Below are 26,039 nucleotides of genomic sequence, written 5' to 3'. Positions count from 1 at the left end.
GTAAAGCAGCTGTCTGCAGTGCCGGCATCCCATATGGACACCATTTTGTGTTCCAGCTGCTCCACTTGAGATCCAGCTTCCTGCTAATGACCCAGGAAAGCAGCAGAAGATGGAGCAAGTGCTTGGATCCCTGCGCCCATGTAGGAGACCTAGAAGAAGCTCCTGGCTACTGGCTTCAGCCTGTCCGAGAACTGGCCGTTGTAGCCATCTGGGGAGTGAACCAGCGGATGAAAGATTCTCTCTTTCTCTCTTGCGTTTCTACCTTTCTCTGTGTGACTCTGACTTTTGAATAAATAAATATTTTTAAAAATACTGTGTTGCTGGGGCTGGTGCCATGCATGGCTCACTTGGTTAATCCTCCGCTTGTGGCGCCGGCATCCCATGTGGGCGCTGGGTTCTAGTCTCGATTGCTCCTCTTCCAGTCCAGCTCTCTGCTGTGGCCTGGAAAGGCAGTGGAGGATGGCCCAGGTGCTTGGGCCCCTGCGCCCACATGGGAGACCAGAGGGAAGCACCTGGCTCCTGGCTTCAGATCGGTGTAGCTCCATCTGTGGCGGCCATTTGGTGGGTGAACCAATGGAGAGAAGGCCTTTCTCTCTGTGTCTCTGTCTCTCACTAACTCTATCTGTCAAATAAAAGAAAATTTTAAAAAATACTGTGTTGTATTAAGATTTTTACTAAATGACTACCTTACAGCTGTTCTTGCCTCATGGGGAAAATGGCTAATTATGTGAGATGATAGATATGCTAATTTGTTTTACTAATCATATATATATATATACACAATAAATATATATATACATATCTATCTAATAACCCCATGCTCTTCCTTAATACACACAATAAAATTTATTTAAAAATAAATCTACTGGTTTCCAAATACATAGGAAAGTTCTGAGAAATTGTCTCATCTGTCTAGCACTTCTTAGTAAATTCAGCTTTCATTGCTGTTGGTGTGCATTCACTCATGCATTAAAAACTCAATATTCTGCAACTTAAACTGAAGTGCCATAAATTAGTTTTATTCAAGATTTTGCTCCCCACTGGAAGATGCTTTTTAACTTACTGGGCTAATTATTTAATTTTAACCTTTGTTTCCTGTGAGTAGATGGCAGTGCTGCAAAGAATACATGTGAATAAATGATTTTAAAGTATTACATGTAAAAAAGTTACATCTTGGGGCCAGTGTTCTGGCACAGAGGGTTAAGCTGCTGCTTGACACTGGCATCCCATATCACAGCGCTTGAGTCCCGGCTGCTCTGCTTGCAACCCAGCTCCCTATTACTGCACCTGGGAAAACAACAGAAGATGCTTCAAGCATTTGGGTCCCTGCCACCCATTTAGGAGCCCTGGATGGAGCTCCTGGCTCCTGGCTTCAGTCTGGCCCAACTCTGGCTGTTAAGGGCATTTGGGAAATAAACCAATAGATGGAAGATCTCTTTCTTTCTCTCTCTCTGCCCACTCTCCCTCCCACCTCTCTCTCTCTGATGCTGCCTTTCAAAAAAAAATATAAATCTTTAAAAGAAAACAGCTATGTGTCCTGCACAGTATGTGCAATCACTGAGACTAAACTGCCAAAGAGCCAGCACAGGGATGCAATCAATAGTACATTGAACCAAGACAGCTCCTCTTGAGACCTTTCTTCTTTTCACGCAAGCCATAAAGCCAGGAGCCATTCTCCAAGCTCTCTTTCTCTCTACATGTGTGAGATCTCTGCAAGGTCTGAGTCCTCAGTATCAAACTCTCTCAAGAGGACTATACGACTAATGAAAGAATCACTTAGGAGCCTTGTAAACTCCTTTCCCACTCAGCAGTAGCTGCTACCTTTGCAGTACCCTGGATCAAATACATGTCAGGCTCCTCTCCATTCCTGGACACTGAGAACATTTGAGCATAGGACATGGGACCAGTAAGATGTGACAGGTCTATCATTTGGATGCCCACTCTGTTTGGCCAAGGCTATAGCTCCTGGAGTAATCTGTTACTGTCGGAGAGACAGAGCTCAGGGATTTCATTAGCATGGCTGCATATTCCCATTTTCCCACAGGCATTCCCAAAGTGCTTTAAGCTCAGCATCACCGACCATCATAGAGCTCCCACAACACCCACTGCTGGCCATGCCACAGACCTTCACTCATGTTGTGCTCCTGCAAAAAGGCACTTTGCTCCACTTCCTCCTGCCACCATGGTGACCGTCCATCAATCATCAAACTTCTCTCCTCATCAGCCTCCTCTCGCTCACTCCACATGTGACTCTGGCCTGCCATCTCTCACTGTGAACAACTTTCTACTCCAGTTCTCAGCAGCCAAGTCTGTGCTGAACACCCAAGCAGTCAACCAGAAATGTACTTAAATGCATGTGATTGATACAATTTGAGGCTTTCTCTCTCCCTATGCCCCTTTTTTCTCCATCATCACCATCACCAGCATCACCATCATCATCATCATCAACATCATTATCATCATATCATCACCACCATCATCACTGGCATCTGACAACAGGTCATGGTTAACGGTCTATTTTAAAATCCAGGGAGAAAGCTGCCTGAATTTTCCTTGTGGTTTGATAGGCAAGAAATGTCCCCAAGATCCCCTCACACTCAATACAAAAGCAGGCACTGAATAAACAAAGAGGGCCTTCTCTTCCTTTACAGAGAGCATTTGACACTTTCAGGGCATCTGCCAATCAAAACAACTGCAAGATATTAGTCAGCAGCAGTGCACTGGGCTCCTTGACAGGCACCACTGAAGGCAGGGTGTGGGACAGCCCACCCAGGTAACCACACCCCAGGCAATTTCCAGCAGTGCTGTCTCTAGGAGGTCCCTGTGGTTTCCAGGGCTGGGCCCGTGTCCACAGCTGCCATGCTGCAGGGAGGGGGCATCCGAGGTCCAGAATCCACACGGTGGTAGTAACGCCACTGGAATCCTGAATATCCATGAGCAGCAGCCCACGGTCCATCCTTTTAGGGCAACAACTCAAAGACCAGAGAGAAGCTGGATGACATAAGTGTGTGAGGGGCCAGGGACACACAAAGTGAAAACTCAAGAAACAGCCAAGAACAAGATGGCTTCTGGGTGAGCTGAGTGTAAACAGAGAACTTTCAAACCTTAACAAGAAAAGAACCAACTTTTTCAGATGTCAGACATTGTCTTTATCTTGAATTCACTTAATCTCTCTCTTTAAAGATTTATTTATTTATTTGCAAGAGTTACAGAAAGAGAGGGAGAGAGGGAGGGTAGAGAAAGGAGGAGGAGGAGGAAGAGAGAGGAAGAGAGAGAGAGAGAGAGAGAGAGACTCTTCCATCATTCCATCATCTGGTTTACTCCCCAGATAATCCCAACAGCAAGTGCTGTGCAAGGCCAAGTCAGTAGCCAAGAGCTTCCTCTAGGTCTCCCACATAGATGGCAGGGTCCCAATTTCTTTGCTTTCCCAGGCCATTAGCAGGGAGCTGGATTGGAAGTGGAGCAGCTCAGACTTGAACAAGTGGTGCCCATATGGGATGTCATCATCCAATGTGGTAGCTTTACTTGCTACACCATAAGGCTGGCCACCACTCTCTTAAAGTGAATGGTAATGTGAGACACTTTAGCAACTGATTTTGGAATGGGCATCTGGACAGTGGTTTTGTGGTTCAAAAAATCCTGAAATCCGTTTAACATCGAAGAGTAGGGCCATCAATATTATTAATTGTATTTCCAGCATCCTTCCAATCACAAGATACTCTTTGTGGAACTACCCAGAGAAACACTGCAAAAACTCCTGAAGGCGTAGCAATTCATGTTATCGGTTTTCAACACTCACTTCCATGCAGACAGACTCCTAAGAGGAAACTACAGATGCCTCATAATTAAGGTTTTGGCATTCCAAGTAGTGATATCCTCTACAGCTAGCATGTAGGAAAGGGTTAAAGGCTATTCCCTACAAATCTCAGCACATTCAGGTCTCAGAGATCAGCAGGGTACAAAGAAAACTGCCAAGAAACACACAGGGGCAGTGGAGGGGCAGGGGCAGGAGTAAAGGGTCAATTTTCCCAGTGGTCCTTGAGATGAAACATATGTTCCCATCCCATCAAGAGCAACTGCCCGTAGAAAGAATACCTAATAGAGGGATCAGTCAGGAAGGACATGTGTGGCCACTTCAGTCAGAAGGCCTCCTGGGTCAAGGTCACTAAGTGGCCTGTAAAGTTACTATCAACAAGCTGGTCACTCACTATGCATGTGGGTGAGACTTGGGACTGACAAGAGAGCACAATGCTTGCGAAATAAATCCTCAGGGTGGGTGTGAGGCTACAAACAGGAAAGAGGAAGCACAGAGGGGCTTGCCCCCAGGTCTCCTTTAGGAAGGAAGTGCTATGGAAGTGCCTCTCTTAGATCCAACCCAGAGCCCAGCAGGTGTGTGAGTGAAGTGGCCCTCAGCAACTCCACTGCACTGGGGGCATGGACACAGAAACACTGAGAAGGAGCTCTTCTGCAGACGGAGGGCAGCAACCTGCAAATGGGACCTGAGAAAGGGAAAGGCATGACACTGACCACCTAGGAAAGGGATTCGGGGAGTGGGACAACAGAGACCAAATTAAGATCTAGTTCCAATCCTGCCTTCCAGAATTCAGTAAGTTACCCCTGTAGGAATGATAATCAGTGTCTCTGACCCTGGTTTTGTTCACAACTGGCAAAGGTTTTCTAAAAGTAAAAAAATATTAAAGAAAAATCTTTGTCCAGCTCTCTGTTTAAGGTCACATTTCTACCAACACCTAGCAACACAGACTGTGCAGCCATGAACATGGTGATTCAGCCAGTCAGTGCTGCTTTACTGACAGCACTACTCTCCTGTTGGGAAATTCCAACTGCTGATGGAGAATTTCACAATTTAACATGTCTGCACTGAGGAAAATTCAATTAAAATTTAGCTTAAAACAGAACACATGCACATTACTACTGCACTCAAATTCACTCCTGCTTTCACAGGACTGTGAGATTAACAAGACCAAAATCCTTGCAAAGAACCAAAGGGGTTAAATGGCAAATATAAGTTCAAAACACAAGGATTGATTGCCCCCCCTTGTGAAGAAAGGGGAAAGATTTCCCTCCCTCCTTTTCCTGAGAGCATTTACTTTACAAAAACTGTAATTAGAAGTCCTTTTTCTCCTTATTGAAATGAATACCTCCTGTGAAGGAAAAGGGCCTCTGGCCAGCTTTAAGACCAGAGAATCATTCTTTGAAATGCAAATATCAAAGGAGACAACACCCCCCCCAGGCTCTGGTCCCTGGGGAGGGGAGGAGCTAGCTTCCAAAGGCACCTTTCTCCCAGCTGCAAAACTGTTCTCAGTAGAAAAGAGGGAAGTTTTTTTCTCCTTTGCATAAGGCAAGGAGCCAACACACAGGGTCTTCCCAGTTAGCAAGTGAAAGTGAGTGAGGAAGGGGCCCCACAAGTCCTCCCACCTGAGGGCTTGTTCCATTTTACCCAGTGAGCTTGAATGCAATGGGAGGTAAGTATGGCTGTGTAAATGGTGAGGTTCCTTTCTTGGTCACAGTCCTTTAACCATTGGCCAGTGGTGCCAACCCCTGTTTTAATACTTACCCAATAGAGAAAATACTATCCCTGCTTCTGGGTTGGGAGGAGAATCTGGTTTTAACTGCAATTCCCCAGTGGGGGTGCACACTCTATTCATCTGTGAGAACTCTAAATTTATATTAAAATAAATACATATATAAGATACTTTTAAACTTGTGAAAAGATGATATTAAAATATAGGTATATCTTGATGGAAACAAGTTCTGATAAACATGCAGTTTTTTCATACCATGCAGTTCCCATGAAGAGTGTGAAGTACCTTTGTATATGGGATGTATCTGACATTTGGGAATGTAAGAGTAAACTGACAATGACCGTAAAACACCAAAATCTACATCCTCAAAATGATCATTTTCCCCAAACTTAACCCCCCATAAAACAATTTTCCAAACAATTCATGCTTGTATAGGTATCATACTATTATCTTGAGCAAGAGGGAGTGCACACAAAACAAATGACAACAGTATGCAGAAGGGACCTCTGCATTGGCATGTTTGTTGAAGCATCACTGAAGCATTCAACACAAGAGCCAAGCCATGGAATCCACCTAAATGTCTGTAGGAATGGATGGATACAGAAATTTTGATATGGACATGGAATATCAGTGAACTTACTGGACATTTATGGTAAGTAAAATAAGCCAAGCACAGAAAGACAATACTGAATGAATGCATTTAAATGTGGAACTTAGAACATTCAACTTGGAAACATAGAGTATAGCCAAGGTTCCCAGGGGCTGGGTAGAGGTGGGTGGAAAATGAGTGTTATTAAAATGGTGCAGTCTTATCTATGGAGCAATCTACACTCTGACACCATTCTAGGCTCTAGCTCCCCCCCCCCCCCCCACCGCCCTGTCGCCATTGCTGGAAGCCAGGTGGCCACATGGCCCAACCACCAGTGTCAGCCCCACCCCCATCCTAATGGGATTTGCTGCTCCTACTTCCCTGCTCACCCCCTGGCAAAGTTTTAAAAGGACCTGTTCCTGAACACGTGGCTCTCTCTGATCTCTGTCTCTCTCTCTCTGTCTCTTGATCTCTCTCTCCTTCTTTGCCCTTCCCTCAGGTCTGTTGGGTTTCCTCCAATAATCCCTTTCCTTTACTCCAATGTTTGGTGTGTTTTGTGGTGGCCTTACAATGAGGAGATGTCAGTCAAAGGGTACAAAGTGTTAGAGAAGAGATCTATGGGATACTATGCCAAGTACAGGAACCAGTATTGTACTTCTGTACTTGAAATTTGCTGAGAGTGTATCTTACATGTTCTCATCACCAAAAAAGAAAAAAAAATAAACAAAAAAACAAAAACAAAACAAAACAAAACCCCAAAACTCCCAAAACAGCAAATGAGGCAATGGGCACATTAATTAGCTTGATTTAATCATTTAGGTATGCATACACTAAAACATGACATTGTACATGGCGTAAATATATATAATTTTTACTTGTAAAAAAAATCAACCCTGCTTACACCTTAATACTGGACCTCTAGCTTTTAATTTCTGTGGTTAAAAAATAACAGAGATGGAGTCGGCGCTGTGGTTTAGCAGGTAAAGCTGCCACCTGCAATGCTGGTATCCCATATGTGTACCAGTTTAAGTTCTGGCTGCTGTACTTCAATCCAGCTCCTGCTAATGCACCTGGGAAACTAGCAGAGGATGGCTGAAGTCGCTGGGCCCCTGCACCCACATAGGAGACCTGGAAGAAGCTCCTGGATCCTGGCTTCAGCCAGGCCCAGCCCCAGCTGTTATGGCCATTTGGGGAGTGAACCAGAAATTGGAAGATCTCTCTCTCTCTCTCTCTCTCTCTCTCTCCCTCCCTCCCTCCCTCTCTCTCTCCCTCCTTCCCTCCCTCTCTCTCTCCCCATCTCTCCCTGTCCCTGTAACTCTGACTTTAAAATCAGTATATAAATCTTAAAAAAAAATTAAAAAGAAAAAAAAAGAGTAAGTTTACACAAGGCTACCCTAGAAAGGCAGGCCTGAAGCAAGAACTGTGCAGAGCACTTGAAGTGCTTTCCTGGCAGCCCAGCCAAACAGAGTCCATGATTCAGGTAGCTGAATACAAACCAGTATACTAAAGTCCACAGACCCAAAACAAGGGTAGTAGATTGGAGTTTACAGGAATATTCTCAGGAGTCCAACAGTTTTCTGCAAGAATTTTTTAATTTGGTGTTTTTAATGTATAATGATTATAAAAACACAATTCTGAGTCTTTTGGATGACTTCATCTCTCTCAACAGAGCCCTACAATTCCTAGGTCAACATTTGGGTTTGTATTTATAGGTTGCTAAAATGCTTACACAAGCATCAAATACTGTGCCTTGGGGACCTTTCCATCCAGCAGTCTATCTGGTCTGGATGTCAGTCACTGAATCCTTACTACCAAAGAAGGCATCACATATTTCCAGGTGACCAATCAGAGCTGTGTTCCTGGGAGCAAAATTCCTTATGCTGATGGGTCTTATACCAATCATCAAATATTTTAAAAACTAATAGATGTAAGCATTTACGTACAACACACAAGACAAAAATCACTTTGGGTATGGTGATCACAACCTCCTACCCCCCACCAAGAAAGGAGTAAGGTCTACATACCAATCAGACTGGTTCCCCAGCCAATTCTGTGACAGCTGTCAAGAAAGATCACAGCACTAAAAGCAAGATGAGAAATCTGGCCACAAAGGCCATTTCCCAAGACAACCTCACAGAAGACATGGTAAGAGGACAGCGCCAAAACAAGAGAAAGCAGAGTAGAGAGACTAGGAGAAAGCTGTGACAAGGAAAGCCTGCAGCAACAGATGGGGAGAAGATGTAACTTCCCATTAAGAGGTGAACGGGGCCCAAGTTAACCAGGACTGACCTAGCCATACTTAGTCCACTTTGACTTCCCAGAGATGAGAGCAGTTATGAGTTTGACTTCTTTCATGTGGACCCCAAAGAGTTTGGACCAATCCAGTCTCAAGCAGCATTATCTCAGATAACTTGAGCTAATGAGGGAAAAGCAGAGTTTAAAGACACCCTCACATCAAGTGCAGATAAGATCACCATGTGCTTTACCCAACAAAGTTACAGAAGTTAGAGGGAAGATGCAGGAATTAGTCATTTCAAAGCCCACCTCAGAAGAATGTTGCCAAATCAAAACAGTTGTATTGCAACTGACTGTGGATAATATATCACTGTCATACCAAATCAATACATGTTTGAGCATAAGGAATTTCACCCCTTAAGACAGTTATACACATCCATAAGAATAAGTTACAATCACGGGAGGGAACAACATCTTCCTTCATCAGGGCACCAAACAATCCTCTTTCTGAAGCTCAAGTCCACCTTCTCTTGCTTTGCTAAGCTGCTCACTATTAAGAACTGGTAAATAATTAACATATACACATTTTCTCAACTTCTGCAGTCAAGCTGCATTTCCTCATGGGCCTCTCTCACATTTGTGGACATCTGTGAGTAGAAGCAGGAACTGACTTTGTTCCCAATGATCGTTTCAAGGATTTTTACAGAAAACAGCTGTGGAAGAGAGAGATAATGTCTCCCTCTGGAGCAGAGGGAAGGTTTGTTTATTGTCCAGTATAATAATGTTAACACCTCCTCTGGGATCAAGGTCAGGCAGGCTTATTTTGTATCATTAAAAAACACACACACACAAAAACTGGGGACCTTATGTTCAGGGTTCCTCTGCTATAACACAGTCCATTGCTCAAGCAGCCATCTCCAGGATCTCTCTCAGGATGGCACTAGGGAACTGGGGCCTGGAAAATCTCCAGAAATGCTGATTCTCTGGACGCTGTCATTGCTGTAATAAAGTCCTCTTTGTCTCTGCTCCAGCAATCTCATGTCTTCTTTCAGCATCCAGAAAACTGCAGTAGTTTGTAAGTGGGGTAAAATCTCAGACACTGAACAGTCCTGAGAAACTGTACTGCTTAATGCAATTTAACCCCCACATTTCTGACAACTCCCAGTCACTGCTTTTAACCTGTACTACTTACCTTTTGCTAACAGTCTAACCTTTTTCTTTCTCCCTCAAATGGCAGCTCAAATGAATCTGTCTAACAGATTCAAAAAACAGGTAGAACCGTAGCTCTCAAGGGAGGATAGCAGTTATACCCACACCTTCATGGACAGATCTATGAGTCACTTCAAAACAACAATGGTTTAATGCTTATCTCAGCATTAAACTGCCTGCTTGATCCCTGCAGGTCTTCTTCCGCTGTGGTCTTCTTGGTTGTCCCTTCTGTTGCCATGGTGAGCCCTGCAACAGCCCTGTACTTGCCATCTCAGTTACCACATTCTTTGCAAATCAGAAATGCTTGGGTTGAGAAAACCCAGCCACAGAGGCCCCCTGCCTAGTCATGGAAGGCGTGGTCCTTTTGAATCAGGCCCATGTTGATAAAGTGGACAATGAGAGAAGAGAGTCCTTGGTTTTCATCATCATGGGAACCCCTCGGCCTATCCCTACTCCTAGCTACTCACAGTTGCTTGATAAATAATAAGAAGAGAGGGAAGGGAAAATCAGCGAATAGTGACAGGAATGGTGGCAGGAGAAGAATTCTATTGGAAACTAAAGGAAATAAAGGAAGGACCTGGTAGAAACTTGTGACTGCACCTTGGCAGAGTTTCTCTCCTCCTTCTGATATGGGTAGGCAGGTAGCTAGTGAGCAGCAAGGAGCGGAGGACTGCCAACACCGAAGGCATATGCGCTGTCCAAATCCCACCACCTTCCATTCAGATTCACCATGGATAAAGGTTCAACATGTCCACTCCCCATCATGCATCAGACATCATGACACCTTGGCTGAAGACCCCAACTCTGCCTCCTCTGAACATTTAATCAAGCCCTGCCCCGAGCACCACCCCTTATCCTACAAAAGGACAACCCAGCCTGGACAGTGGCAATTCTCCCTCACAAGGTTGTCTGCAGTCATGTCTGAATGTGTAGGATCCCGGAGCCTTTCAATAAATCCTGCTTTCCTGATCAGCTCTATCTGTGTCTCCCAGTTGTATTCTGACCTGTGGGGAGATAAGAACTTGGAGTAAAGTCTAGCCGGTCTTCTCCCCCAACCTAGCCAGGGCCTGGGTCACCACAACGCTTTCACTGTATTAATAGTGCTGGGAATAGAGCTGTCAGGGAAGACACCATTGCTCACCCTCCCCTCCTGCTGGATAGGAACACATCACTACATTCCTCACCAACGCCCACTGGATGTGTCTGTAAAAGGAAAATGACCCTCCTTCTCCAGCCCCAAAATAGGGGCTGAGAAACAGATGTGAGTATTTTGTTCCCATCATGTAGGTTAAGACAATGCCTAAAAGCCATTGATGGTGGAGCAGGGAGAGGGCAAGCACCTGGGTCCCTGGAGCCAGAACACCCCAGCACTACCTAACCTCACATTCATTACTTAAAAAATAAACACTGGGGGCTGGTGCTGTGGAATAGAAGGTTAAGCCTCAGCTTGCAGTGTCAGCCTCCCATATGGGCACTGGTTCAAGTCCCAGCTGCTCTATTTCCCATCCAGCTCCCTGCTAATGCACCTGGGAAAGCAGTAGAGAATAGCCCAAGCACTTGGGCCCTTGCACTCATGTGGGAGACCAAAATAAAGATTCTGGCTCCTGGTTTCGGCCTCACCTAGCTCTGGACATTGCAGCCACTTAGGGAGTGAACCAGCTCTCTCTCTCCCTCTGCCCTTATTCTCTGAAATTCTTTCAAATAAATATGTAACTCTTAAAAAAAATGAAAGAAATAAACATCTACCTCCTTTAGGCCAAGTCCAGGTTAAATTTCTTTAAGAGCCTGGTCTTCATGTAGACTTTTTTTTTAAGAAATTGAATACATTTAAATATACAAACATGTAACTAAACACACACACACACACACACACAAAAGCCCACAAAACCTTCATGTATCTTAGAAAATAACCATAAATAAAACAGAAAGGCCAACCACAGAATAGGGAGAAATATTCATAAGGCATGCATGAATGTCAGAGCAGAGATTTTTTAAAACAGATTTATTCATTTATTTGAAAGGCAGTGTTACAGAGGGAGAGACAGAGATAGAGAAAGATCTTCCATCTATAGATTCACTTCTTAATGGCTACAGTGGCTGGAGCTGGGCTAGGCAGAAGCCAGGAGCCAGGAGCTTCACCTGGGTCTCCCAGGTGGGTGGCAGGTACCCCAGTATTTGAGCCATTTACTGCTGCTTTTCCAGGAGCATTAGCAGGGAACTGGATAAGCAGCAGATGCCAGCATTACAGGTGGTAGTTGAGCCCACTGAGCTGTAACTCCGGCCCCGAAGCATAGATTCAAAAACAAAAACAAAAACAAAAAACTTAATGAACTAACATTAATTGCCACGAAAAATACCAGGCTCTAAAGAACAGCAGAAATTCCAAAAACAGTTCACAGAGGGAACAGAAGCAAGCATGTTGAGAATTTAAAGTTATATACAAGTGTTTATAAGTGTACCTATATTCATGCAACACAAAGAATACATGGGAAAAACATACTGAAAAGTGTTTATATCTGGGTTATGTGATTTTGTTTCTCAAAAACTTCTATAATTTCTGAATTTCTAACATAACACTGATTCAAAATTATGCAACTTGGAGGAATTAAATCGTATCTCTCCCATGATGAAAGCTGAATAAAATCATCTTCTTTAAGCTCATTTGCATCTACCCACCTTCCTGCCTCATCACCCATGCACATAAATCTCACATTCCAGCCACAGCCAATTGCTTTTACTCTCCAAATTGTCATGATCATCAAGGCTTCTACTCCACCTCTGCTAAACACTTTATCAACATGGGCCTGATTCAAAAGGACCACACCTTCCATGACTAGGCAGGGGGCCTCTGTGGCTGGGTTTTCTCAACCCAAGCATTTCTGATTTGCAGAGAATGTGGTAACTGAGATGGCAAGTACAGGGCTGTTGCAGGGCTCACCATGGCAACAGGAGGGACAACCACGAAGACCACAGCTCAAGAAGACCTGCAATGGCCGGCGCCGTGGCTCAATAGGCTAATCCTCCACCTTGCGGCGCCGGCACACCGGGTTCTAGTCCCGGTCGGGGCGCCGGATTCTGTCCCGGTTGCCCCTCTTCCAGGCCAGCTCTCTGCTATGGCCAGGGAGTGCAGTGGAGGATGGCCCAGGTGCTTGGGCCCTGCACCCCATGGGAGACCAGGAAAAGCACCTGGCTCCTGGCTCCTGCCATCGGATCAGCGCGGTGCGCCGGCTGCAGCGGCGGCCATTGGAGGGTGAACCAACGGCAAAGGAAGACCTTTCTCTCTCTGTCTCTCTCTCACTGTCCACTCTGCCTGTCAAAAAAAAAAAAAAAAAAAAAAAAAAAAAGACCTGCAGTGATCAAGCAGGCAGGCTCTAAGCAAGCCACGAATTGCAGCACTGGAGATTCCAGTGGCAATGCCAGCAGCACACATTTGAAGGCCATTATCTCCAAGAGCAGAGGAGGCAGAGCACACCTAACCCAAGGGACCAGTCTGTCCCTGGGACAGTGAGGTCCAGTGAGCCACTCTTCCCTCTGCTCCTCTTCTTATTAAGGGGCAAAGTAGGAGGGGAGCACTCCAAGTGATAAGCATTTTTATCTCACTACTATGCCAGTGGGCTGTTTATATTATCAGGCTGGACTAAGGTTTGAACATTGCGTAAATTTTGAACATTTTATAGTTCCTCCCTACTAATCAGTAGGTTGGGGCTCACCTTAGGCTATGTTAAATTAATGTTCTGCCTCAACACCCAGACTGCAGCAGTGTGAACTAACTTTTAGAACCCTCACTACTAATATGTAAGGACTGAGTTTCTAAGGTTATTCAGAAGAGATATATCTGCTGGTGACGTCACCTGTGTATGACGTCAGTGGAAGTGAAAGGACAAGCTGGGAAGTAGGAGGAGTGCCTTGTCCCTATAAGAGCATAACCCAAAAGCTGTACCCTTCACTTCTACTCACATCTCCATGGCCAGAACTGAGTCTCTGGCTTCACCTGGCTACAAGGAAGGCTGGGAGAAAGTCATTAGCTGTAGGGGCCCAGAAAACACATGCTAAGGAGTACTGGGGACAGCAGGACAGCCAGAAGGCTCTGCTACCTCACAAGCTGATTCTTTCCTCTCCTTTGGCTCTGTTCCACCTTTACATTGGGTATTTTTCAAATTAAGTATTATATAAATCAACACATGCAAAGTAAGAGTTGGGCTTTTTTTAAAAAATGTTTATTTCTCTATTTTCATTTATTTGAAAGGCAGAGAGAGAATTTTCCATCTGTTCGTTCACTCTCCAAATGCCCACAATAGTTAGAACTGGGTCAGGCTAGTCAGGAAGGAACCAGAATTCCACCAGGGTTTCCCAGATGTGTGGCACAGACCCAAGCAGTCATAACCACTGCCACCCAGGATGTATAAGCAGGAAGTTGGATTGAAAGTGAGACAGGAGTTGAACCCAGGCACTCCTATATGGGATACTTGCCTCCCAAGCGTTGGCTTAAACTGCGGTGTGGCAAGGCCCACTTGGTTTTTTATTTAGCTGTTTTACTTTTCCTGCTAAAACCTATGTTGAATGCTTTGGAAAGACAAGGAGTAAGGCAAATTGCTAAAAAATGCCACTGAATTAAGTAAGGGTGAGACAACTGTTAACTAGGAAGGAAAAACAATTTTTTAAATCTAGGAGGATTTTTCATTTTCATTGTTTTATGTGAAGGAAACAGAAAGTAAAAAGGGGGTCTATTTTGGATATGGAAAAAAGATAACTCTTAACTATTATCACTGAATCATCCCTTCTCCCCCAGAAGCCACAATCCTACATCAAAAGGCTGCTTAATAAAAGCATGTTTATGTTTTTAACTGAATGAGAAAGTTGAGGTATGTTTGCAATTTTCTTAATTTTAGGATTTCTTCTGCAAACTGGTTGTTTTTGACAGATAAATTCTGACCACATCAGTACAGAGGGAACTTCTCCCTGCACATCAATTTGACACATAATTACTTCCATCTCCCAAAGTTTACTCCTTTCAGAACCACTATTGTCACTATTTTAGTCTGTATCAACTATTTAATGCAAATGTCTTAACATGGCATTCCAAGCATTCTAGGATTAGATAATAAAAGCCTTTCAGCCACACCTCTGTATATAATTCCAACCTTACTCTAGCACATAAATCTTCACAAAAATCTATCCAGAAGTCAGCACTGTGGTGTAGCAGGTTAAACTGCTGCTTGTGACATCAGAATCCCATATGGAGGAGCCAGTTCAAGTCCCAGCTGCTCATAGCTTCAGCATGGCCCAACCTAAGCTGTTGGAACCATTTGGGTAGTGAATCAACGGAAGATAGAAGATTCTCTCTAGTTCTCTCTCCCCCCTTTCTGTTGCTTTACCTTTCGAATAAATAAATAAATCTTTAAAGAACAGATAATTAGCTAACACATTCAGCCAAGATTTAGCACCTTATGTCAGGGACTATGTTAAACATGTCACAATTGAATGAAACATGGATCCTGCCTCTAGGAAGCTCAGAGTACAGGGAGAGAGTTATGCAAAAGAAGAATGACATAATCTCTTTTCATTAAAACAATATGCACTGAGTACCTACTATAAAATAGGCAAAATGTTAGACCAGGATGGAGCCAGTGGGAATAAGAGTTGGAGCTCCTGCTCACATGTGAGGGAGGCACAGTTGGCAGGAAATGCTTTAGATTGTGTACTAAGGAAAGGAAGAGATATTAATACATGTGGACAGTTTACTTAAAATACCAACAACTGCTATTAATGTATCTCAATAATAATTTAGTGTTATCTAGTAACTCACTGTAAAGACTAAGTTAATGAAAAAGGAAATGACAATGAAAGAATACAGACATGTTGACAGAAGTGAAATATGTACAAATACATACAATATCAATGTACAGAATCTACAACCCTATTATGCTTCTCATTGATCCACTAGCACTTCAAATACCATTTTTAAAAATGATTCTTCTAAGAAGGACACAACAAATAGATTTAAGTCTGGAGAGGTGTGGAGAGAACTATAAACCAGTTCACTTGAAGAAAGGCTGAGAGGAGGAGGAACGTGTGGAGAAAAAAAAAGACTAGGGGAAAATAAGTTGTCTGAGAAATAGATGAAGAGCCCTGACATGGGAGAAGAAATTAAGCCTCGTGACTCTCAGGAGACCAGAAGTAGGATCAATAATGGAAGTTGTGCAGAAGAAAGTTTGGCTCCGGAAGGGAATAATCTATTAACAACCTGATGCCTCATCTGTCAGTAGGAGTGCTGCCCATTCATCTTACCAGTTCCAAGTACAAGGAGGCATAGATGTACATAGTTTTCATTTCACATCAAGAGGTAGGTTAAGAAGTGGAGCAAAACACAATGGGATGACACTACTAGAAATCATTAACTGTACTGTACCGATTCACACAGTTGTGTTAAAATGTGGCTTTCATATAAACATTAGTAATAAAAGATGACGCTGAGCTCACAGATAATGGGCATACCCATTCAGCAGAAGCTCAACATCCAAAGGAGATCAATAAAAGGCAAGCCTCCCCTGCTTCTCCTCCTCAGCGCACTATGCCAGACAGAGCGAGCAAGCAAACGACAGATGACAGCACCTGCACTCCTTCCTGCCTATGCACACAGAGACTCACACTTTACAAAGAAGAGAATAAGCACAGATTCTTAATACCCAATAAATCCTGTCTCTATCAGGAATAGAGATTGCTTAAAAAAAAAAAAAAAAAGACCCTCTCTCTCTCTCTCTCTGTCTCTCTCTCTCTCTTACGCTCTCTTACTATCTCTTACCCTCTTGCCCTCTCCGCCCAGCCAGTCAGGCCTCCCCCACCCAACAATAAACCTTTCCTCTAACTCTGGTGTTTGGTGTGTTTTGTGGCAGCCTTACATTGGTGCCGTGACTCAGATCCAGGCTCTCCCATCGACCTTGCTCTCCCTTCGAGATCTGAGCTGCTTTGAGGTCCTGGATTTCTATAAGTCACAACACACCGCAGGAACTCCTTCCATGCCACCAAATGCTCCTTGATCTCCATCCACACAACGGCCTTCCAAATACTGAGCGTTTACAGGAGGTGATAATGGAATGAACCAAAGCCTTCACCAAACAGGCAGTCAACCAAATGCTGCTACAGGGATATACTCAGTTCCTGACCCAGGATACATTGGCTTGAGACATCGCCTCATGCCAGCAGAGAGTACCTCATTGCCCCATTGTCAGCAGGGAGAAGCTCTAAAGACAGAGCATCATCCTTCCATCCCTCCTGGACTTTGGGGGCTGATGTAATCCCATAGACACTTGCTTTATGAAAAACAAAAGGGAGGAATGTTAGTAAAATTGTACAGTCTTATCTGTGGCACCTTCTATGCCTCAGACATCATTTGAGGCTCCAGCCTTCACCGCCATTGCTGGAAGCCAGGTGGCCAGATGGCCCAACCACAGGTGTCAGCTCCATCCCTACCCTAATGGGATTCACTGTTCCTACTTCTCTGCCCACCCCCTAGCAAAGGTTTAACAGGACCTGTTCCCAAACATGTGCTCTCTCACTGTTATGCTGTCTTACTCTCTTGCCACCGTGCCCCCACAACCATCTGTTGGGCTTCCCCCACCTGACAATAAACCTTTCTTCTAAAAAAAAAAAAAAATGAGGACAAATAATGCATTGAATCCTTCACAACTGGCTAGACCATGATGAAATACGTTGGCAAGTATCAACACTAGTCAGAACATGTAGGCCGGTACCACAGCTCACTTGGCTAATCCTCTGCCTGTGGTGCCAGCAGCCCAAGTTCTAGTCCCAGTTGGGGTGCTGGATTCTGTCCCGGTTGCTCCTCTTCCAGTTCAGTTCTCTGCTGTGGCCCGGGAAGGCAGTGGAGGATGACCAAAGTGCTTGGGCCCTGCACCTGCATGGGAGACCAGGAGGAAGCACCTGGCTCCTGGCTTTGGATCGGTGCAGCATGCCGGAAGTAGTGGACATTTGGGGAGTGAACCAACGGAAGGAAGACCTCTTTCTCTCTGTCTCTCTCTCTAATTCTGCCTGTCCAAAAAAAAAAAAAAAAAGTGTTCTTAGATGAAGAGGTTTCACATCGCAACTTAAAGTATTACTCCAATGAACTGCAGGAGAAGAAATTATTGAAGACTTAAAATTCCAGCTGAACCAGCTGCTTTAGGGTAATACACCAAATGTCAACAATCCCTTTTTCACACCATCCTTACTTAAACCATAATACATTTACTCTAAGATGTGCTGACTGCAGTGAGAGTAAATATGAAAAAAAAGTATATCTCAGAATAAATGAGACATGGTATGTCCACTTGATGTTTCTTCACTAATGGATCACCAGGTTAGGGTTTCTACATTAGGAAATTCATATACCTAAGTTTTAAGAAGTAATTAAAAACATGAGAAGATACTTAACATCATGGGTCGTCAAGGAAATACAAATCAAAATCACCTAAAACAGTATTTCACATCCACTAGGATAGCTAGAATAAAAAGATAAATCAAAAACCAATAAATGTTGGTGAAGATGTAGGGAAAAACATCCTAATCCACTGTTGGTGGGAATGTAAACCACTACAGCCATCGTGGAAGACAGTATGAGATTCCTCAGAAATCTGAAAATAGATCTTACATATGACCCAGCCATCCCACTCCTGAGAATTTACCCAAAAGAAATTAAATCAGCATATGAAAGAGTTATTTGTTACTTCATGTTTACAGCTGCTAAATTCACAAGAGCTAAGATTTAGAATCAACCCAGATGTTCATCATCAACTGATGACTGGATAAAGAAAATGTGGTATATATACACTACGGAATATTGCTCAGCCATAAAAACGAATGAATTCCTGTCTTTAGCAACAAAATGGATGCAACTGGAGACCATTATGTTTAGTGAAATAAGCCAGTCCCCAAAAGACAATTTCCTATGTTTTCTCTGTTATGTAGTACTTAGTTAATATAGAATACAAAAAATGTGTAAGAATGAAACTGACATGATTTGATTATTGCTTAGGACCCTTGTCTATATTCTTGTGGAACAGTTGTCTATTTTTTACTTATTGAGCATCATGGTTGGTGGGGCAATAAGCCTGAAATTATGTTATCACAAAAATTAAATGAAAAAAAAGAAAGGAAAGAAGGAAGGAAGGGGGGGTTGAGGGATGGAAAGAAGTATGGTTATCTTCTTAGAATTCTATCTATGAAATACATGAAATGTGCTCTCTTCATATTAATAAAATTTTTTAAAAATTTCAAACACCACAAAAATTTCCTTTACTTGGTATTTAATTTGAAGCTTGGAACATCTTAAATATTTGCTCTTTGAAATCCAAACTATTATTAAAATTGTCAAGTACTTCACCAAAATGCCAAAGGCTCTTCAATCTACAAAATTTCTGAAAGCAGTTGAGGAAACAGTAAATCTTGGATAAGGAATTACACTTTTGTTATTGAGAGCTAAATTAAATTTTACTTAACATAAATGACTTTCAATTCACAGAAATAGTTATGTTTGAAAAGTAATAAAACAGAAATGTATATTTGTAAGTTGAATTCTAAAAATATCAAGGGTATAAACAAAAAAAAATTGAGCACCACTGTCCAGAGGAAAAATTAAGGTCAACTGCTCTATGTAGGGGACCATCTGTACATATAGGAGGGTACTTTTATAAGTTCATAGAAAATGGAATTAAAAGATAAGTTTAGGGGCAGGTGTTCTGTGCAATGGTTAAGCTGCTCCTTGGGATGCCTGTATCCCATATCAGAGTGTACTGGTTTCAGTCCCAGCTCCACCTGGTATTCCAGCTTCCTACTAATATTCACCCTGGAAGGCAGCAGATGACAGCTTAAGTACTTGGGTCCCTTCTACCCACTTGGGAGACTTGGACTGAGTTTCAGGCTCTTGGCACAGCCCTCGCTAATGCAGGAATTTGGGATGTAAACTAAAGAACTTGAGACTGACTGACTGAATCTTGTTCTCCCTTCTTTCCCCTCCCTTTCAAACAAAATGAGAATAATTTCTTTAAAAGAAGTTTATTTGGTGCAAATAGTTTTTGACTTCTATGTATATAAGAAATATTTTAAACATTCTTGGAAAATATATTTTGAAAAAAACTCAGTGTAAATTTCAAAAAAAAAATTCTATCAAACTTATCTTTTAATTCATTTTCCAGGAACTTTTTGAAGTATCTTTGTATTTATGTTAAAAAATTAGAATAAAATATACCATGTTAGATTTTATGGTGTTATGCTACAATAACAAAATCCCTAAATTTATAATAATAAAAGTTTAATTGTTGCTCCTAAAAAAAGTTAGATAATAACCAGTGTTTCTGAGGTTATGTAGAAACTGGAATCCACAAAGACAGAGGAAATGCAAAATGGTGCAGCCTCTTTGGAAAACACTCTATGATGACATTCTAAGCCAGGAACCATCTGAACTGATACAAATCACCATGGGGTGGGCCTCAAAGACATGTTATGTAAACGAAGCCCAACACAAATATCACATGTTAAATGACTGCATTTCCTTGAAATGTCAGATCTGGAGCAACAGAAAGCAGATCAGTGGTTACTTGAGGGTGGGGGTGGGATTTGCAGGAAGCCCTACTAATGGACACAGGGACTCTTGAGAATCAAAATATTCTAAAATCGATAATGCTAAAGGCTGTACAACGTTTTAGATATTCTTTTAAAAAGTAGTGAATTATATACCTTAAATTAGTAAATTGTACAGCTGGTGAAATACAATAAATCTTAATAAAGCTGTCTTTAAAAGTTAATTAAAAGCTGGTAATCAATTAATTAATAAGATAATCCAGGAAAGCTATTTTAAAGCTTGATGACAGACATCAAATCATCCCGCAACACTGGGTTCCTTACTCAGGCAAGACCAAACGTTTCCTTACATGACTCCTCATTCTACCTTCCCTTGTCCTTGTAGCTTTCCTGCCTGCAGAGTGTGCTCTATATAAAGACCTAGCAGCTAGGTGGTGTTGAGTATGAGAGAATGATGCATTTCTGCTAATGCAGTGTGATACCAGGACTCGTAAAACATTCCCTCAGGAAGAAATTTTAGCCTCCAGATCTCCGGATTTACAAAAGTTGAAAGGTTTGAGAGCTAGGAGGGCTGCTGCAGGGGCAAGTGTGTGGAAAGCCACCCAGGAGCTGTGTGTATAGATGTGGCAGCCTCTCCCCACTGTTTTCTCTAAGGCATGGTTTTTGCAACCGGTTTTGAATCCAAGAACATTTTAGAAAGGAGAAATCATGAAGTGGCATGAATAAAATCAAAAGAATCAGGGACAAAAGTACTGAAAGAGGAAAATGAGAAAAATATTTACACTTAACACAGATACAATGGAACAAATAAACCAATCTAGAATCAGGACACAACAAGAAACAATAAAGAAACAGAAAACATAGCACAAGAACTGACAGAAGGAAATATGCAAGGCCCATAAACATAAAGAGGGCTAACCTCACTTGTCATAGGAAAACAATAATAAAATAATTTCAGTCAAGTAGGATGACAAATTGTTGGACATGGAGTGAAAGAGGAAGTACATTCACATACTGTTCCTGGACTGGAACTTTTATAACCTTTCAGAGGGCAACTGACAATGTATTTCTAAGCTTTAAATATCCCAAATCTAAACACAAGGGTCAGTTTCAGCATTTTATTCTAAGCACATTTATGCATTTTAATAATACAAACAAATGGAAAGCCAATCTAAATGTCTAGAAATAGAAGAGTCATTAAATTACAGTGCCACCATATAAAATGTACTTTTAAATAATTATTTAATTTCATTTACTTGAAAGTCAGGGAGAGAGAGAAAGAGAGAGAAAGAGAGAGGGCCAGGGGAGGGTGAGAAGGAAGGAGGGAGGGAGAGAAAGAGAGAGGGAGAGAGAAAGTAAGTTATCTTCCATCCTCTGATTTGCTCCCCAAATGCTAGCAAAGCCAAAGTTGGGTCAAGCAAAAATCCAAGAGCTAGGAACCCCATCCAGGTCTCCCATGTGGCTGGCAGGGACCCAGTACTTTAGCTATCACTGCTGCCTCCCAGGATGCACGTCAGCAGGAAGCTAGATCAGCAGCTGAGCAGCTGGGACTCTAATAGGCACTCCAAACTACTGTGCACATGTCCAACCCTGCATTTCTATATAAACATTAAAAAATGTGATTACTACATGAGTCAACATATAAAAACGTACAGGATACCATGTGGGGGAAAACCAGGCAATGGAAGTATATAAATAGATCAAATACACGTATACATGAAAGAATATGCGTACAGTAGACAATCAATCCACTGGTACCCAGTGGATATTTGGTGAAAGGCTATCACCAAACTGTTGTTCCAGAGCAGATTATATCTTTTCCATTTGCTAATTTACATCTTTGCTGGTAGTATATCTTTTCCATTTGCTAATTTACATCTTTGCTGGTAGAATCTTTTTATAATAACCATGTATTACTTTGTAATGAAAATAGTTATTTTACAAGGAAAAAATAGCAAAGTCAGTGATATATCTAGGAACTGAGTGAAAAAGGTTAAGGGATAAGATATAGAAAACTGTACAGGACACATTATGTGAAAAAAGCAAGCTATAAAATGTTAGATTGAATACATGTATGGATACACATATAATGGATGAATGACATATGGTGGTTAAAGTAAGATTGAAAATGAAGACAAAGCTAACATAACTAAAGAACTTCAAAATAAAATGCACATCTTGAGAACAAAAGATAAATATGATACTAATTAGAAAAATGTAGACTAATTTAAAAATTAAGTAAAAAAGTTAAATATGACAAATGGACTAAGACATTAAAATAGTAACATATCTAATCCTATAGATGATGATTTTCAAAATGGAATTTAAAGATTTAGGAGATCAGAAATCCCCACACACAAAAATGGAAGTTGGACCCTTACCTTACACCATATACAAAACATAACAAAAAATAGACCTAACATAAGAAGTAACACTACAGGGGCCAGTGCTGTAGCATAGCGGGTAAAGCTGCTACCTGCAGTGCTGGCAACCCATATGGGTGCTGGTTTGAGTCCCGGCTGCTCCACTTCTGTTCCATCTCTCTGCTATGACCTGCGAAAGCAGTAGGAGATGGCCCAAGTCCTTGGGCCCCTGAACCCGTGTGGGAGACCTGGAAGAAGCTCCTGGCTTTTGGCTTTGGATCAGCCCAGCCCTGGCTGTTGTGGCCATTTGGGGAGTGAACCAGTGGATGGAAGACTCTCTCTCTCCCTCCCTCCCTCTCTCCTTCCCCCCTCCCTCTCCCTCTCCCTCTCCCTCTCCCTCTGTGTAACTCTGACTTTAAAATAAATAAATAAATCTTTTAAAAAAATAAATAATACTACAAAGCTTTTGGAAGAAAACGTAAGGGTGAAGTTTCATGGCATTTGATTTGACAATGATTTCTTAGATATGACACTGAAAGCATGAGTAACAAAAGAGACTAAACTGATCATCCAAATTGAAAACTTATGAACCAAAAATGTTAAGAAGAACATGAGAATGTCACTTACAGAATGAGAAAAAATATTTGCAAATCATATATCTGCTAAGACATTAACATCCAGAATATATATGGAACTCCTATAGCTCAATACCAAAACAAAACCCAACTCAATAGACAAAGGTTTGAAGAGTCATTTCTCCAAAAACGATAAAAGCAACATGAAATATATCCAATACCACTAATCATTAGGTAAATTAAAATCAAAACTACTATGAGAAACCATTTCATACCTATCAGGATAGCTTCAACCAAAAACAAACAAATGTTGGCACGGAGCTGAAGAAAGCAGAAACCTCTTGGATTGCAGGTGGGAATGTGAAATGATACAGCTGCTATGAAAAACAGTATAGCAGTCTAAAATAAAATATAGATTTTTTTTCATTCTCAAAAGCAAACAAAAAAACAGCAATTCTACTTCTGGGTATGCACCAAAAAGTATTAAAAGTTGAATCTCAAAGAGATATTTACAGTAGCATTCAGGATGGCCAACTGGGGAGTTACTTGTTTAATGGGTCCAGAATTTCAGTTAGGGATGGTGTAAAAATTCTGTAGAGGGATACAGTTGAACAATGTGACTATACTTAATGCCACTGAACTGCACCTTCCAAAAACTGTTAAGATATTGAAGTTTACATTAAAGTAGCAAATGTACTGCAGGTTGCAAGTGTAGCTCACTAGAAATGATTTTATGTATAGTAACAACTATCTGACTTTGATAACATTTGTATTGTTGCTGAGCATTACATACTAAAACATTTTAAATGACCTCATTTTACTTCTCTAATACATTACTGTTAAGACATGTTATATTACTTGATTTTTAGTATACGTACAAAAGTAAAGTGATTATTATCCATACATTTTTTTCAGGATATCCTATAGGGCATTAAAATTATTTGTTAAAGAGGGAGCACTAAATCTGCTTAGGAGGAGACCACTGGTCCAGGGCAAGTAAGACACAGATGTCTCTTCCTTGACCAGTCATCTGACTCCAGCTTTACTCCAGTAACAATGACCACCACCTTAAGGACACAGAAGTCACACTGGCTCCATATCTCAGAGTGTGTTACAGACACTGGAGTGTCTGTACAATGACTCTGTCTTTCTTCTACTTATCCACACACAGCGCTCAGACGTTGAATGCCCATCAGTTGGAGGTGCAGGACAACAATGTTCATTAGCTCATTAGTTGCCAGGCTAGACCAGGATCAACCACCCACTCTAAGGCTATGAAACCAATGGTTCTCAGGTGAACAATGATCATGGATCATTACCAGGAAGCAGTGATCCATTAACCTATCCACTCTCACTAGTTATTATTTACAATGCTGCCATCTACCTTGTTAGCTCCCATGGCCAACACCACACCCAGATGACATACCCTTATGATGACAAATAAACTTGTCATGACAAGTACCTTATAGACCCTGACATCTCATAAATCTGAAGACTAAAGTGTAAGGAGCAACTGGAACCAGCTTAGTGACCTGGAGTAAATCACTTTGAAGAACCACAGGTCTTTGTATCTTATCTATGTATATAAGAAGATTCTTTTACATCATCTCATCCACAACCTATGACATTACTATTACTGGGAGTGAGGGGAATGAAGCTGAAAATAATTTTATTAACAGACATTATTGTCAATACTCCTGTGTGATCTGAAGTGACTAAAAATAAATTAAAATATGTAAAGAAAGAAAATTGGAATAAAACTCAATATGAATAATCCTAGTCTCAACCTAGAGTATTAACTTAGCATGAATACGTAAATATTCACCACAGAACTGTGATTCTCCATTCCTTCAACAGTTCTCTATATACAGTCACTTACAATCAAGCACATGAAAATTGTATTTCCACTACTAACCTTATGATTGTTCATAAGAATAATGTACCAATCTGTTTTGCATAAAGAAAAACAATCTAAGGGAAAAGTACCCTTCCCTTAAAAAAAAGAAAGAAAGAAAGAAAGAAAGAAAGAAAGAAAGAAAGAAAGAAAGAAAGAAAGAAAGAAAGAAAGAAAGAAAGAAAGAAAGAAAGAAAGAACTGGAAGCTCTGTTTCCCTCAGCGATCATCCGAAGATATCACCCAACCCTATTTTCTGGAAGACTGTATTTCTATAACCACTCCCTTATCACAACTGTTTCTACCCACATTTCCCAGGTAAGCATGTGCATTCTCTCACATTCAGTGCAGCTCTAGCTGACACCTAGCGAATAGCAGTAAGCAAGCTCCGTTTTAGTTAATACGCAAAAATAACAACTTTTGTGGTTCTTACAATGTGACAAGCACAATGCAAAGAATTTTGCTTTCATCTTTTCATCCAGTTTAAAAAGCACCGTGTCACTACCATGCTATACTATAAATGGCAAAACTGATGGTGAGCAAAGATTACACAAAATGCCCAGAGTCACAAAGTAGAGATCCAGGAGTCAAAGAGTTTCCACTATTTTACCTGCTCTGCTTGAATTTTCATGGAAGTGCAAAATAAAAAAGTCAAATGAACAACACTGTCCAAATGAGGCAGTAAGCCACAGAAAATATTTCATATACTTATTTTAATATTTTCTTTAAACTGTGATTTATTTTAATCACAAATCAATAACTTTAAGGGATGACATTTCCAAACAGCATTTATTCTTTTGGGACAGAAAATACAATCTACTTAGCATGAATCTAGTTTTTAAAAAAACTTTACAGTGAAAAATACCTACAGCTATAGAATATTTCAGCTGAAAGAACTAGTAATGAATTGTTTGAAGGAAAAGATAAAAATAAATGTGTGGCATGTTCAATTTCACAGCAGAAAGAAAAATATGATTTGTCAAAATTCTGAAGGTAAACTGAAGAGACTGTCTTTAAGAATAATGTATCAAGTATTTCATGCTTTTCAATTATTGAAATA

General features: G+C 41.5%; 1 protein-coding gene across 1 annotated transcript in view; it reads right to left on the bottom strand.

Moving 5' to 3' along the window:
- Positions 1–26,039, bottom strand: part of GNAI1 (G protein subunit alpha i1) — a 111,129-nt gene that overhangs the window by 48,151 nt on the left and 36,939 nt on the right. The gene's annotated exons all lie outside the window — the stretch shown is intronic.

Source organism: Oryctolagus cuniculus, chromosome 3 (genome assembly GCF_964237555.1).
Source record: "Oryctolagus cuniculus chromosome 3, mOryCun1.1, whole genome shotgun sequence".
Lineage (NCBI taxonomy): Eukaryota > Metazoa > Chordata > Mammalia > Lagomorpha > Leporidae > Oryctolagus > Oryctolagus cuniculus.
Note: the sequence above shows the minus strand (reverse complement) of the source record. Positions and strands in the feature narration are given on the sequence as shown.